The sequence below is a fragment of the Triplophysa dalaica genome, chromosome 2 (genome assembly GCF_015846415.1).
Source record: "Triplophysa dalaica isolate WHDGS20190420 chromosome 2, ASM1584641v1, whole genome shotgun sequence".
Lineage (NCBI taxonomy): Eukaryota > Metazoa > Chordata > Actinopteri > Cypriniformes > Nemacheilidae > Triplophysa > Triplophysa dalaica.
In genome coordinates, this window is record NC_079543.1 from 28,476,061 (window position 1) to 28,492,607 (window position 16,547).

Consider the following 16,547-nt stretch of genomic DNA (forward strand, 5'->3'; position numbering starts at 1 on the left):
GAATGTGATATTTTATGGAAAAGTACAAGTGATGCTAGCTGATTTAGATATGTATAGATAAGTAGATGTTTTTCTTCCAACACACACACAGACACACGTTCTTCAAAACCATGAGTGCTTCTCAGAAGAACGCTAGTCGATTTACTTTTTCCCTTTGTGCTGCACACACACATTTTTTCACATTTCCAAACACAAATTTCTGACAATGATGAAAGTTTTCTCAAACCTCGAGAGAAAGGGAAAGTTACACTTTGCAAGTTAATAAAACAGCGACAGTTTTAGCACCTGAGAAAAGATCTTATTATCATTGTCAGGATTTGATTCACCTCGTCCCGACTGTTTTCAAGGAAAGAACTTTTTCTGCGTCTGTCACGTGTATTTGTCGATTCTCACCCATTAAACCGTACACACCACCAAACACGCCGCCTACAGAGGATTCACTGCCAGACGTTCTAATTGAAGTCAAAACCAGTGTTTCATATAGAGAAAAAATACACGTCTGACTCGTTTTAATGAGACTTGATTCTTGGTAAGACACCCATGACCTAAAATGTGTTGAGGCTGTGTTCTGATAAGTTTTCGAACAGCAGCGAAGAGTTTATTCATCAATCCTTCATAGTTAAGATGGTGAAACAAATATGATTTTCGGCCTAAAATCACCTAGTTTTGTTTTGCTGTTGATGTTGAAATTGGTCTTGTCTCTGAGGTGTTTTGGCAGGTGTTCTTGGTTGAAACCAAACGATGCCAACATGAACAGCTTGTGTGATATGAAACAAAACTCAAATCTAAAACAACTCTGACACAATTGTAAGAAGATAAACGTGTAGCGCCGTAGAGTTGGTTTTTCATTCGACTTTGACATCAATAACAAAGGATATGAGCTTTAATAGCTGATTTAGCTTGTTTTGCCATCCTAACACCACATGATTATCTGTTTAGTTTCTTCTGAGAAATCTGTTCTGAGAATGAATGAGAAAAACTGAATGCGCTGCAGAAAACTGATATTATGTATTACCACTTTTTTGATATGTGAAAATCCCTCACAAGTCTTTATAATGAAACCGAACGCGTTTAATAACAGTGACTGTTCACCTAGAAAAATCCCTGACGCCGTCTGTATCCCAAGCCAATGAATGTCCATGAACAGGTATTAAGGGAAATGATTTAGAAGAATAGCTCTCCGGAAATGACATTCATTTCATACGGTAAGACTAAATAAATCTCAGAGTGTTTTATTAGTAATTTTCAACAGTAGCAATTGTTTCCTGATGAGCACATCACTTCATTTTTATTATTAATACCGTCTGTGTGTGAAGAGAACGCTTCCGCTGTACTCATTTGAGTTTGATTGCATGTGTTGTGCTTGTAAGATTGTGGCGGGTTTTGTGTGGTTTAGGTTTTGTGTCAAGGTGTGTTAGCAGCACTAAAGTCATAAAACACAGACCTTAAATTTGAATGCATTATTAAAGGGATAGTTCACCCAAAAATGAAATTTCTGACATTATTTACTTGCCTTCGAGTTGTTCCAAATCTATCAACTTCTGATGAACACAGAGAAGGATATTTGGAAGAATGTGTATAACAAAACAGATCTCAACACCCATTGACTCCCGTAGTAGGAGAAATTGCTTTATCATTGTTTTGTTCTGTTGAACACAAAAGAAGATATTTTGAAGAATGTATGAAAGAAAACCGTTCTGGGGCACTTTGACTACCATTGTATTTTTTCCAACTAATGGAGTCAATGGGGGGCAAGATCTGTCCGGTTATAAGCATTCTTCCAAATATCTTTCTCTGTATTCATCTGAACAAAGACATTTATACATAAATCACTTTAAGTCACTTTATTTAAAAGGTGCTTGCAAAGCAAGAACTTCATATTTATGTAAGATTAAAAGAGAAATATTTATTTTTCTTTGGATTGATAAACTGTGATGAAGAGCACGAGTTTCTTCTCCTCGGAGACCTGTGCGGTCCATCATAAGCACTTACATTAAGAGCTTGCGTGGATAAAGCTGTTCCTAGATCAGCGTTAAATGACTCCCTCCAGCTGCTCTCGTTGAGTTTGGCTCAAAGCTGTTACCATCGTTCTGATTCCAAATTGGCACTGGAGGTGCTGCGAGCCTGGTCAAGGTCAGCGTGTTGACACGTAATGTATAAAATGAAGAGGAGGTTAAGATGGATTAGTTTGGAATGATGGATGACCGAATTCACAAAACATGATACATACACCCCAGCTAAAGGGCCCGAACCTGCAGATTTTCTGCTAGCCTTTGGTGTTAAAGCGGCTTTGGATGAGCTCCAGGGAGACGGAGAGGTTAAGACCCTCAGCCTTGCTTATGTCAAAGAGCTGGACGTGATCCAATCACGTCACAGATGAGAAAGAGAGAGAAAGAGCGTGCGACAGATGGAGAGATGGAGGTTTGTGTTCCAGCAGTGTTTTTGGAAAAAGCTGCCAAAATGCTTTTTGTTATCGGACTGAATGAAAGCTGACCTTCTGCGATAAAGTTAAAGGTGCAGTAATCTCTCTATGAAGTGTTTTACATAATTTACATTCTTTGTGTCACTGTTTCATCCTCTCTATTCTCAGATTTTTCTTTCTAAAAACGATTATTGGAATGCAGTACTGTATAGGAATCGTGCTGTCTGCCAAGTAAAGAATGTAGGAACAATTTTGATCTTTTAGACGTACATTCAATTGCTGCAATGTTTTTTTTAATAAATAATTATTAATCTAAAATATGTATATATGTATAAATTATTTATTATACTGAAAATATATATATATATATATGTGAAGAGATATAAATACATATTATTAAATAAATAATACAATAACGATATATGAAGAGTTTTGTTCCAGAATGAGATAAAAAAAAAATCTAGTTTTTTATTTTGTAATCATTTTTTTAGTGTGTTAGTTATCTCATTTTGAAACCAAACTCTTCATATATTTGTATTATTTATATAATAATATGTATTTATATGAAAGTCATTTTATAATGTGTGGTTAATTTTTTTTTTTTTTCATTCATAAAATGTATTTTAGATAGAATTATTCCATAAAATGTTTTAAAATAGGATTCTTATTTTTAATTCAATATAATTTCTACAGGGTTTTCTTTTACTAACCTGATAAGTAATCTCCAGTGGCCGCATGCTTAAATTTTATACTTAAAATGTCAACAGTGTCCACATATTTTCGCTAAATTGAATTATTCTTTTATAGTTTCAGCGGCAACAACATAAACAAACGTCATGTGGACCAAACTTTACTTCCAGCAGACCTCCGCAAAGAATCAATAACTGTTGCATAGATTTAATTTTGTTAAATTAATATAATTAATATACAAAAACACATTTAAATAAATGAATACACATATAAATATAAAATAAATGATATTACTATTATAAACTATTATAACCAGACCGGAAGCTAACCTTGGGCCAGGCGCACACATCTGATGAAACCGTCTCCCGTTATGTTCATGGACAATAGTGTTTTTACATCAGGGTTCATCTGATCTCAGATCAGTAAAACTCTTTTCACTGGTTTATAAATAAAAATGTTCTCCCTCTGACACAAAACCCTCACATATGCAACATGTAAAGATCGTTCAAATGTGCGTTTGCTTCTCTCTCTCTGTCTCTCGCTTCTCGAGTCATTTGCTTTTCTCAGAGGTGTGAGTGTGTGGAAAAGGACTTCATCAATATTTGAGTCTCATGCTGTGCTCCCTCCCTCAGCGTTTAAGTGCCTGCATCTGCCTGCTGTTGTGCTTCACATCTCCACCATCTCAACAGAGAGATTTCAGCACATTCATCCGCAATGACCCCCTCACAGATCTGAGACCAGTCAACCCATGCGATCGCATGTTCACATGCAAGCTGAGAACGGTGGTTTCTACCTGCATTTGAGAATCGTTTGAAGCAGTGGCAAAAGTTTCCAGGGTGTTGCTAGGGGGTTACTAAGGCATTGCTGTGATGGTTGCTGAGTTGTTTATGTAGTTACGGTGCGACTGACTGACTGACAGAGAGACGTGTCACTGATTCTCATTTAGTGTTTCACTGCAGAAATGAAGCAGTACATCGTGATTTTGTGTAAATGATGAACACAGACTTCGGCTCCGTGGGACATTGTGGTGTGATGTAGAAAGTGAAAGTCATGTCTAATGGTTTCGAATGTCGATGTTATTCCATGTTGAATGGAATAAATGTCTGCCTGTGGAACAGCATGAACAGTTCTTGATTCGCAGCAGCTGAGAAATTGGGTATGTGGAGGTGTCAGTGCATCACTGGATAGTTTTTAGCGCTGCATTATCATCCGTCTCATCACCTGCAGCGCTCCAGATATATCTCGAGTGCCCTTTCATTCATTATCCTGTGCTATTATGTACCGTATTCAGTCTCTGAGCGCCTTTGACATGGCAGACAGCACGGATGCTTTTTCAAGACAATATTTCAGGGTCATCCATTCATCTGCTCTCTTATAAAAGCTCTGTGGCAGTATTAGTGTAAGGTACTGATTTATCTGCAGGTGAAGACTGATGCTGAAGAAGAAGAAGAAAATGCCACAGATTTATCCACTGATGTATAAAAAATTAGTGATTTGAAAGCCAATGATTCTGTGTTACTTTTACCATGAATACCCTGTACTGTAGTAAAAGGCAGCGTGTTCTTTGAAATGTCCAGGTGTTTAAAGGGATGCTTAGCCCAAGAATTAAAATTCTGTCATCATTTACTCACCTTAGAGTTGTTTCAAATCTGTATAAATGTCTTTTTTCTGACGAAGATGGAAGAATGCTTGTAATTAAACAGATCTTCGCCCCCATCAACTATGGGATCATTTTGGTGCCAATAAAATCGAACGTAAACTTAAAAAAAACGAACAAAACTATACAATAAGAAAGAAAAACACGTTGACAAGGAAAATAATAAACACAATGGCAAGAATGTGACATGATTTTCAAATAAAAAAAATTCTAAGATTTGTTTTTGCAAATAAAGTTTTTTTTTTTTTTCCAGGGCAGAAGTTATGACTGTGTCATGGGCAAGCAGCTTAGTTTAATGTTTTTGAACAAGGAGGCAAAACTTAGCTGTTCCCCAGAATAAAGAAGGATGCCAGTGACATTATAGGATACAGCATAAAAACAAACACATAAACGTGTGTTATATGTATGCTTATAGCCAAAGCACAATCTGTTGAATGAAATTAACCAAACTAACATCAACCCGTAATAAACCATATAAATAACAACCTATAATAAATCACGCCATTAAACACAACTGCATGCTGCACGGCGACAGAATATAGAATTCAACCCGTAACATTACACTCGTGACACTTGACCTCCATGATGTCATGAGGCACTTGTTTGTCATTGTAACATTAACTGTATTAAAACAAAAACAGAAACTTCATTAAAGTAGTAAAATAACTTTTTGCACCTCATTGTGCATTAAACAATATGCAATAATAACAATGTAAATAATAATAATAATAACTCCAACTGCATTATTCTTCAAGAAGACATTCACTTATAGGATGCCTCGAGGTTAAATTAGACAGGAACATTTTGATTCATGCCTTAAGTATCACTTTTAGTACTTTATATATATTCTGTGCTAGATTTTGCACACAGTTTATATATTTGTGCTGATGCTGTGTGTGAGTTTTGTTTGCTCTGTCCTGGAAACTGCATTTTTTACCCTTCTTTGTTTGCATTAAGGATTTGTTCTAACAGAAGCTGTAAACATGCTCAGACTGCAGATTTTCCTGGCGAGTGTGCACTACATGAGCAGCATTCACACAAGCATGCACACTTACAGCCAGACTGAAACAGGTCTTTTACTTACTCATTTTCATTATTTTCATTGAGTCTGGAGATTAACATTAGTGCTCATGGTAGGGATGCTAGAGATTAATTTTACTGAACATGAATTGGATCCAACATTTTAAGAGTGGCACAAATTAAGATATAAATACAAAAAGACAACATGACAATCATGATTTATAATATCACAAATTTAGTTTATTAACAAAATTAACTCATATTTGGCTTAAAATTGAAAATTTATTTGATAAATTTAAATGAAGTCTGTGCTTTTACATATTTAAAACAATTATGTTAATAACTGAATTTCATACAGTTACCTTTAAATTGGTGGTTATAAATTTACAGTTACGTCCAAAAAGAAATTTAGATTACCAAAGTGATTACTGCGAATTTAATGTCATATATTTCATTTAAACATTCGTAAAACTGCTCCGTCACACAGCTAATATTACAACAAAAACATTAACATATCTTGGTTCTAACAAATAGAAAAAACTGTGAGTATCCCTGCAAAAAGCCTTAGTACTGCGGGTCCTAGCTCCTGCCTGACTCTTATCCTTCTTTTGATACATAAAATCAACAGACCTTTTATTTTATGTATAATAAGACATCTCTCTTCCTACAGTCTTTCTAATGCCCGCATGATCTCTTCCCTGCATCAACATGAGAACGACATCTTTTTGTACTGTGGTGGCCACCGTCGTGTTTGGACTAAGCAATTCTTTGCAAATCTATAATACAACACTAGTGGACGCTGTAAATCAAAAACTGCGCCTTTGAGTCTCAGATGTTTCTCTTAAAGTTACGTGAAGAGAGAGAATCAAATGAGAGTGTAATTGTTGAAACACAAGAGCATGGAGATGTAAAATTAATGTAAATTATTGAGGTCAGATAATCTGGATTTGGGTTAATTTAATGAGAAATGTTTGAGTTGATATTTAGATCTTCACTAATATTGACTTTGATTGCAAATGAGACAAATCTGAGCTCAGTTTGACAAATTGTTGACATCTCTTCTGAGACGCTGATGAGACTTGAGACAAAGTTACCGTTTGCTCTCCATTTAATCTCATTGATGAATTGAAATATTAATGAGATCTCGTCTGTGATACTTTCTTATGAGAATGTTGATACATGCATTGCAAGTATATGTCTGTGTGTGTGTAACGTGATGTTTGCTTTAGTGTAAAGCTTTAAGTTTTAGTTCTTGTGTTCCACCACAGAATGTCATTTGGGTAGGTCATTTTATTCACTTATTTTTCTTTTATCAAAGCTTGATTTCCATGTTTCGTTGAATCTTCTTTCATTTCCAGTTTATGAAGTCATCAGTCATGTTCAGCAGTCGAGGAGCTCCAAATATGAGTCGAGTCGTGAATCTGCTCTTGGGATATTTCTGTGCCGAAATCTGGAGTCGGGGGTCCCAAATAGGTACAATACAGATCTCAAATTGCAAATGAAATCATAACCGAATATTAAAAATGCATAAGTGAAGCTCTCAGAGGTCTTGAGAAATCCACGTGTCACCCCGGGCTGGAAAAATTCAAACTCCGTCTGCGTCTGACTTCACAATGAATAGTGATTGAGATGATAGTTGAGCTGTGGTGGTAAAGCCCCTCTGCGTCTCGGACCTCCTTCAGCACAAACGGCCCGCTTCTCCTTTTCCCAACACATTAATGCATAATTTGGGGATTCGACGCTCCCGTGAGAATCGGCTTCGTCTCTAAATTAAATATGTTGCCAGCATGATTCAACCTGTACAGCCACAGGGAATAATTACATCATCTCAACACAAAGTACCGCGGGAAGCCTCTGTCACCTCATACATGAGGAAGAAATTGTGATATAACCATTATGTGTAAATCTGTAATAAGACATGTACAGAAAAGAGCAAAACTAACACGTTTTAGAAACGCAATGTTTTCGTTAATGTTGAGTTCATCTCTTTGTTTGGGAAAGGGAACTTGTCCAGGATTGTGTAGGAAAGACGTAAAGAAGAATACAAAAAGGCTGATGATCTACACATGTTCATATTATCAATAAATTGTCTTTTGAAAGGTCAGAATAAGTGTTGTGATTGTGTTTTACCGACTAATTCTATAGTTCATGTTAACAGCCAGCTGAGCGTCAGGAGATCAATGTCGAGCTTGTGTGGCATTTCATAGGTGATGTGAAAAGGGATTAAACCAAGACATACTGTGATGTAGCATTTAGACAACACGCTACTTATCGACCTGGATCTTTAGTGCAGGAGACGACAGCCGATACGACTCAGCCCAGATAAACGATAGCCTCACAGGTAAAGAAAGATGCTGGATATTTCCACAATAGACGTTCAATGTTATTGAATCTTGCCTGAGAACTTTACATCGATAAGAGCGATAATTAAGCTAAAAACACAGTCAGTAATGTCGGTCAGGATCACTTTAACTGTCGCTAATGCAGAACTCGCTGAAGTGCCTTTAAATGTGATGCTTTGTTTGATACATTAATGTCATTTCAACTGAAAAAAGGATGAAAGGACTGGATATATCGAGTGGCTCCTCCCCCTGCATCTGATGAGAGGCTGAGGTGCAGAATGAGGTCATACAATTATTGATCCGTATTGGCTGAACTGAGATTTTGTTTTTATAAACATATAAAATAAGAATATGGACTGTCAGAAAATCTGATCGTCACATCACGGTTATCATGACCCAAAGTATGAAAGTATTATCCATTTCCATTCCAAAAAAAATAAGTAATGATATCAGTCAAATTCATAATTTTGTTTAATTAAAAGGGGCTGAACAAGGTTATTTTTGTTTACTAAAATAAAACGGAAAGAGTTTTGGCTTATTGAAATCAAATAAAAGAATTGTCTAAAAATCATTGGATTTTATTTTTAATGTAGCCCCAGCAATAAATTTAAAGCACTAAATGATAATAATCAAAACAAAACAAAATTGGAAATGAATTAATCTTCCATAGCAACATACAATAAATAAACATAAGTAATAAAATGAAAAAACTTATAAAGCAAAGTTGCTTAATATTTAACAATTAAAAGTAACAAAAAAATCAAAAAATGAAACTCATCGAAAACATGAATAAAAACTAAATAAAACTAAAATCAAAACTATAAAACTCTCCTGCTGAACTATTTGTGATATTATCACATGTAGAATGAACACAAATATCATGGTTATTGTGGCACCCCTAAAATAAATCATAAAAAATTATTACTTAAAAAAACAAAGAAGCCCCGCCCCTCAACCTATAGTCACTGACATGATCAGATCGTAGAAGACTGGTTGTGTTAAAATGTACAAATTATATTGTGTGAATTTATTCTTACTAAAATATTTATCAAAAAATAAGTTTTGTTTGTTTAGTTTGGGAGTTTTGTCAAGGTGCATGTATAATACAGTGATCGTTTATGACACCTTTGGAACTAACCGTTCCTCTTAAGCGATGTTTTCTGAGCAATCTGGGCTCATTTCTTCTCTTTAGCTCTTTTTGGCCTTGGAGATATGAAGTGTTTTGCGATTTGTTTTTAGTGCAATATGAATCATAACCTGACATAATCACTTAACCTTCTCCAGAGGTTCGGCTTTCTCCCCGCTGACAGCCATTTTCCACGTTCTTAATCATTTCTCCTCGAATCAATTTAATCTGCAGGAAACAATGTGCTCGGCTGTACCCGACAGACTCTTGGCTGCCAACGCCACGAGAAATGGTCTCCAATGAGGGCCGCTAACAAAGTGTAAATGTTTCGAGCTCTTTCATCTTTCCCGAGCCTCTCCGATTGGATACGGCCCCTCCGGTCCACACCGCGGGCATCGCGGGTATCCTCGGGCTTATGAATAATGTTCCGGCGGCGGGGCCAACAATGAATTTTTTTAAGTTGCCTCGTGGGCACAAGGAGCTTTGACAATATTGATTTTTGGTCACACGGACGTGCACAATGGACTTTATAAACACACTTTTAAAATGTAATTGTCGCTCCCAGCGTGTACTGATGGGATTGGGTTTTGCCGTAGGTGAGTCGCAAATTAAATGGAGAAAATGCAAACCGTATTTAAATAGGGCTGTCATTTAAAGAGTTTTAAACAAACCAAGTTAAGGAGTAAACAAATGAAACCCTCGTTTCTTTGGGGCAAAGCTAAATGAGGTCACAGAACTCCTGAAAATACAAAACAAATGTTCACACAGAATAGAGAAGTTTGTTGAAATTATCGGATTGTTTTTAGTTGTCGGTCATTTTCGCAACTATTCTTTTTTTATTGTTGTTAAAATTATACACAGAAGTACAGTGTTCTCTGTAATCTCTGTGTTAAAAACGGTATCCTCACCTTAATTCACAACATTAAGATTATAATAGGCTATTGATTTATAATTTGAGCTGTTGAGCGCGATTTTACACAAACGCATGAGTTTGACATTGTTTCACTTGAGAACATGTAAAGATAACTACTAAAATCCCCTGGAATTGAGGATGAGAGACAAACATTATGAATTTCAGATAAAACATGTTTGGGGAAATGTGTAAATGAAAGTCTTGTCTATTTTTGCAGATACTGACGCCGACATTCATCACAACAACCGGACTAGATTAATATTTTTTAACAAAGTAAACACAAAGGCTACCATTTTGATTTCTACTTTGCTTAAAATTCTTTAAACGTTAAAACTTTGTATTCATTATTTTCAGTATGTATAACATGAATTTAAAAAATGTGTCATGTGGGGGGGGGCACAACAACCCTGTGGGGGGGCATGGCCCGCGTGTGCACTCCCTTGGCGCCGGTCCTGATTCATACGCATGCGAATGCGACAGACCGGAAACGCAAACCCGCGCGGAAATATTTCGGATTTTACTGCGTAGCAAAGTTCAAATTTGGTGAGTGAGACCAATAGAACATCAAAACGTCATAGTGTGACCTCTCTGTACCAATTAATCCAAAATGGAGGAATCGCTCATAGTAGCAGTGTCGCAACATCGCGTTTGGTCAAACACAATTTTAAAACGTTACAAAAACCAAGTAATAAGAGAAGCGGCTTGGTTTGCGATGGCAATAGAAACAGGAGCAGATGGTACAGTTTAAAATGTGAAACGTGTAATTTTATGTGATTGTGCGTTTATGTAGGCCTACTTGATCAACTGTTCCCGCCCATTTTTGCAGCACCGTCCGAATGAATTTAACATGTTCAAATACAAGTGTGACCGCCGCTTAAGCGGATCAACTGCTTTAAAAACGGACTCTTCTGCATTACGTTTTGGATTATTTTGCCAAAAAAACTTTTGTTATAGCCACACATACATGATTTCATTTGCGAAAACACAAACATTTTTACACCCATTTTTTACCGAAGAGAAACTTTCTCTAGCTTTAGTCTTTTCGTTCATGTTCAGGAGTTTAATATTTCATTGAGGTTGAGGATATAATGCAGGGGTGTTTCTAATGACTGCTGCTCTTCTGAATATTCATGAGCACCTCATGAATAACACAGAACGGGAGCATCACAGACACTTTTGCCAAGTATTGAGCACGAAAGAAAAAATGAGTCATTTAACTTCATGATGGTAGACTACGAAATCCATTGAACCGTAATTATATTTCTGTATGTGAACTGTTGTAACCCGTGACACTGAAGTGCAGTTATATCAGACAGAATCAGATTCTTCTGTTATTATGAAAGTAGTGGCACAGAATATGTGATTGTGATCTTTCATTATTAAGTTATGAGTTGAAATGTTCTGATGGAGCAGATCACCTCATATATGTAATGCTTACATATTACGGAAGCCGTGCCCTCGGCGGCCATGTTTGCAACGCATCTGGGCAGCTATTTAAGTCCAATGTATTTGAATGGGGGAAGGCAGATATTTCTAATATCGCTGGAAAAATTTATACAGCATATTTCCGATCAATGATTAAACATGACATGAACCGTGTCATAATTTTGGTTAAATTGCGCAAAATATCACCTTTTTCGAGGTTACCTAATCTACTGCGCACACACCCCAGATAATCCTCCGCCTTCACTGGTTGACGATTGGCTCGTTTTATTTACCACATTTACCGTTGCATTCCTCTCCGTTCATTGTAACGGCAGTGGCTCATTTTGTTCATTTTAATATCTTGGATACAGCTATAATAGATGATTTCTGTGTGATATGCGTGACTCGGGCTGTCATCTTATACTCCAGTGAATATGTTTCTATAAGGGAGGGTTGATAAAAAAAAAAAATCTGTGTATACCATACTACACATATGCAATCCACATTTCAGTGTTTTTGGCCCAAAAAGAAGGTCACACTTCATTGAACACAGACAAAATAAGTTGCTGTTGGAGTTTTAGTTTGAGGATAGAATTCACAAAAAAGTTGTCAAGATCTCAATATGATCTCAAACATTTCTCATCACATTTACTAAAATCCACATTATTTTGCCTTTACAATCTACACATTGATCAACTATTTACAATAAACGTTGCAATATTTCATGAAAACATTGGCATTGTCATTTTTTTTTTACTGGGACTTTAAGAGCATTTTTTAAATCTAAGTTTTATTTTCATTTTTTATGATAAATGACAGATCAATAAGTATTGTGGTTTTTAAACATTTGTTTGTTTATTGTCATCACACTCTTTATTTAGATTTCAAATATCATATTTAAAACGTTTGTTGTGACCCTGTGAAGTCCTCTAAATCCTTTCAGACACAGCCAGTGTTTCCGTGTAAATAGTTTTTACTGCAGACATTGATTTTTGTATTTGTTGTATCTTTTTTTATTATTAGTTGCACGAGTTTGATCTTCCACCAGATGAGAGTTGAGATTCAAATGACCTTAAATCTTAAAGTGACAGCGCAATATTTGGGATTAGGGGCTCATTCCAATCCCCGACCTGTGGTTAGAGCAACAGTTTTCACCACCACCACCACGAATTATAATCATTATAATGTCGATATTATTCTTCTGTTCTCTAGAAACTAATTTTCCCTTAACAGTAGAAGCAGAAAACAGCATTACAGCGCCTGATGTGGCGGAATTAAGATCCACGATTCGTCTCTCACAAGATTACAATAATTGCCCATATTTGTCTTTAGAAGTCATCAATTATGAAAAGCTCATTAATAATACAAAGGCTTACTCTCAGCGCTAATGCGAGCGAAGAAACCTTTTCCAGCCCTGTAGTGCTAAATTAGCAACATTTTTTTTTGTCATTGTGCGGCATACGGGCACTGTGGATGAGTTTGTGTGAGGGAAACACTTCTCCACAACATCTTTAGAGCGACTTCTCTCAGACGGACAGCAGTAATGGTTACTCAAATTTGAGCAGAAAGGTCAATTCATTAAAAAAGTCAAACATACAGTCAATATTTTCAATAAAGCATAGCAAACTAGCTGAGACTTTACGGTAGCTGACAGGAGAAACATTTGGGAATACTGTAAGATATTTTTTTGAAAGAAAACATTCATTTGAATAGTTTTAATAATTTGTTTTTCGTATACATGTTTATAAGTCATTTTTATGCAAAGGGTTTTTTTTACTTTTTGTCAAAGGGATAGTTCACCCCAAAATTAAATTCTGTCATCCTTTTAGATATGGTCCGGGTAACCAAACAGATCTCATCCACCATTGACTCCCATAGTTTTTATTTTCCCTACTATGAGAGTCAATGAGGTATGAGATCTGTTAGGTTACTGACGTTCTTCTAAATATCTTCCTTTATGTTTAGCAGAACAAACGTTTCGTAATTGTCAGTTTTGGGCTTCCAATGAATACAGAAAAAATAAATAAAGTTAAATTGATTATTGCGTGGTTAGCACGTTCGCCTCACACCTCCAGGGTTGGGGGTTCGATTCCCGCTTCCGACTTGTGTGTGTGGAGTTTGCATGTTCTCCCCGTGCCTCGGGGGTTTCCTCCGGGTACTCCGGTTTCCTCCCCTGGTCCAAAGACATGCATGGTAGGTTGATTGGCATCTCTGGAAAAATTGTCCGTAGGGTGTGAGTGCGTGAGTGAATGAGTGTGTGTGCCCTGCGATGGGTTGGCACTCCATCCAGGGTGTATCCTGCCTTGATGCCCGATGACTCCTGAGATAGGCGCAGGCTCCCCGTGACCCGAGGTAGTTCGGATAAGCGGTAGAAAATGGATGGATGGATGATTATTGCGCGATATTCCATTTTTCCGGGATCTATAATGTGCAGCTTTTTACAAATATTATAAAAAAATTGGGTTGAATTAAATGTAAAAATAAATGTATATTTAGGCATTTAGCAGACGCTTTTATGCCAAGTTACTTGCATCATTTTTACCGAATTTTCATTTTTGGGTGAACTATCCCTTTAAGGTAAAACAGGTCGGGTCAAGCTGTCACATTTATGTGAGGGTGTCACGTGTGCTTCCATCAATAGAACTTTCCTTACAAAAATTATACTAATCCTTTTTCTTGAAAATGATGAATTACAGTAGAGCTCTGAAAGTAATTGTGACTTATCGTAATTGTCAGTTTGGGCTTCCAGTAAATACAGAAACAAAAACTAAAGTTAAATTGATTATTGCACAATATTCCATTTTGCAAGGATCTATAGTGTGCAGCGTTTTATAAATACTATAAACAATTTTTAGTTGAATTAAATTCAAAAATACATTTATATTTAGGAATTAATCAGACGGTTTTATGCAAAGTGACTTACATCATTTTTTTACGTTGTTTCAGAAGTCAGCGAGTAATTATGTTAACTAATTGTGATGGCAATATCAGCCAAAATAATTATGATTATAATCTTCGTCATCACCCATCATCCCAAAATAGCCATATTTTTAGGTAATTAACTGTAGTCAAAAAATAGCATTTTTTTTATGGTCAAACCACAGTAACCATTGTTTTCTGATACATTGATCAATATTTGTATTTCCATAGTTTTATCATAAACCTCACAGTGATCAAGTACGGTGCATACACCAATTTAAGATTTACACTGAAAAAGTGTTATAATGTGCATACACACGTTCAGGTATGAAACCTACCCAAAGGTTGATCCACATGGCTCTTGCGTCCCGGTGACTTGATTAATATGAACAGATTGTGATTATTTTGCTCCGTGAGCTCTAACAATGCCCTCAGCGTTACACAGAGAATAATAATCATCAGATTTCCTCTATATGACCCAGGGCTGAGCGTTTATTCAGATCGCCTCATAAATATCTGGAGCACAAGATACCGCGCTTAGTTTCTTATCTCCACGAACCATGTTTAGTTTTGCAAAGAGAAGCCGAGAAAAACCCTGTTTATGTCCCGAAATAAAAGAACAACAAGAATCGACCTCGTCTAAACATTCCTGGGGGCCAATAGCAAATAAGTGCACTTCAAAGTGTACTACATGCTACCTTTGTGTCTCATTTCTTTTATCTTTATTCTTCAGAGGCTTTGAAAGGCGTCATTAGTACTCGTTCATAGTCTTCGCCGTTGGGATACAGCATTTGTATGCATGGACCGCCTGTGCGTGTACACCGGCCCCGTCCCGCTGATCCTGTAATGTGATTTATTTCTTTACAGGCTAACGGAGTAAAAGATGCTCCTCGGGGTTCAATCCTACTCTTCTCCAAACTCTTCATGCTGTTTGATTCCTGGAGATCACACCAACGCTGACGTGTTTGATTTCTTCATCTCCGGTTCAGCGGTTCATGTGAAGCTTTGACTCAAAGTGATGTAGAGTAAAGTACACTTATCACAGTGCTGTGTTTTGAGGTCGTATCGGAGGAAAATGTCATCATGATCAGCTGTCAATCAATCTTTGAAGACTACTGATTTTGGCCAATATACAGTAGGATCAGAGGACTCTTTTAGGATTCTCAAAATTTGTCAAAAAATCGAACAGTGTGCACTTGATTTAATCTCAACTGTGTCTGTAGTGTGACAGAATAAAGCTAAAGTTAATATAGAATGATTCATTTTTTCATTAACAATCATATGACGTCTGATACATTATTATGAAAATACAACTAGATTATCTACAAAACAGTGAATTTTACACCCTTTGGATTAATGTGCACTGAGCATTTGGACCCGATTTAAGACATTTGTGAAGTATTCAACACTCTGCATGTCTGACTGTGTTTGACAGGTCACAGATTACTGGTGCTGAGATAAACAGATGCACGCTTCTACAGTAGTATTACATTTTTGATTTCAATATCAATAATATCAATTCATACTGAAGTTCTGGTAGATGTGAAGCTCTGAGCAGCGGCTTGGGAAGATGTTAAACGGATAGCATAGAAACATTCTGAAGCAGTTTTGGATTCACAGGAGATTCAACACACAAAAATAAATTGAAAGGACGAGCTGATAAAATATCAGACAAGTGTGTCCGGTGAGATTTACAGTGGATTTCTGTTTCTATCTCAGTTAAATGAATGAAACATCAAACAGAAGCTTTCACAACAGTTTTTACACACAGTGAACTTTTCACGGCCCAGATCAAAAGTGCAGTGTGTTTGTGTCTGTGTTTGTGTCTGTGTGTGTGTGCGTGCGTGTCAGTGTGTGAGTGTCAGTGTGTCTGTCAGTGTGTTTGTTTCAGTGTAAGTGAGTGTGTGTGTGTGTGCGTGCGTGCGTGCGTTCGTGCATATTAGTATGTTTCAGTGTGTATGCGTGTCAGTGAGTATGCATGCCAGTGTGTGTGTGCATACATGCATGTCAGTGTGAGTGTGTGTGTCAGTGTG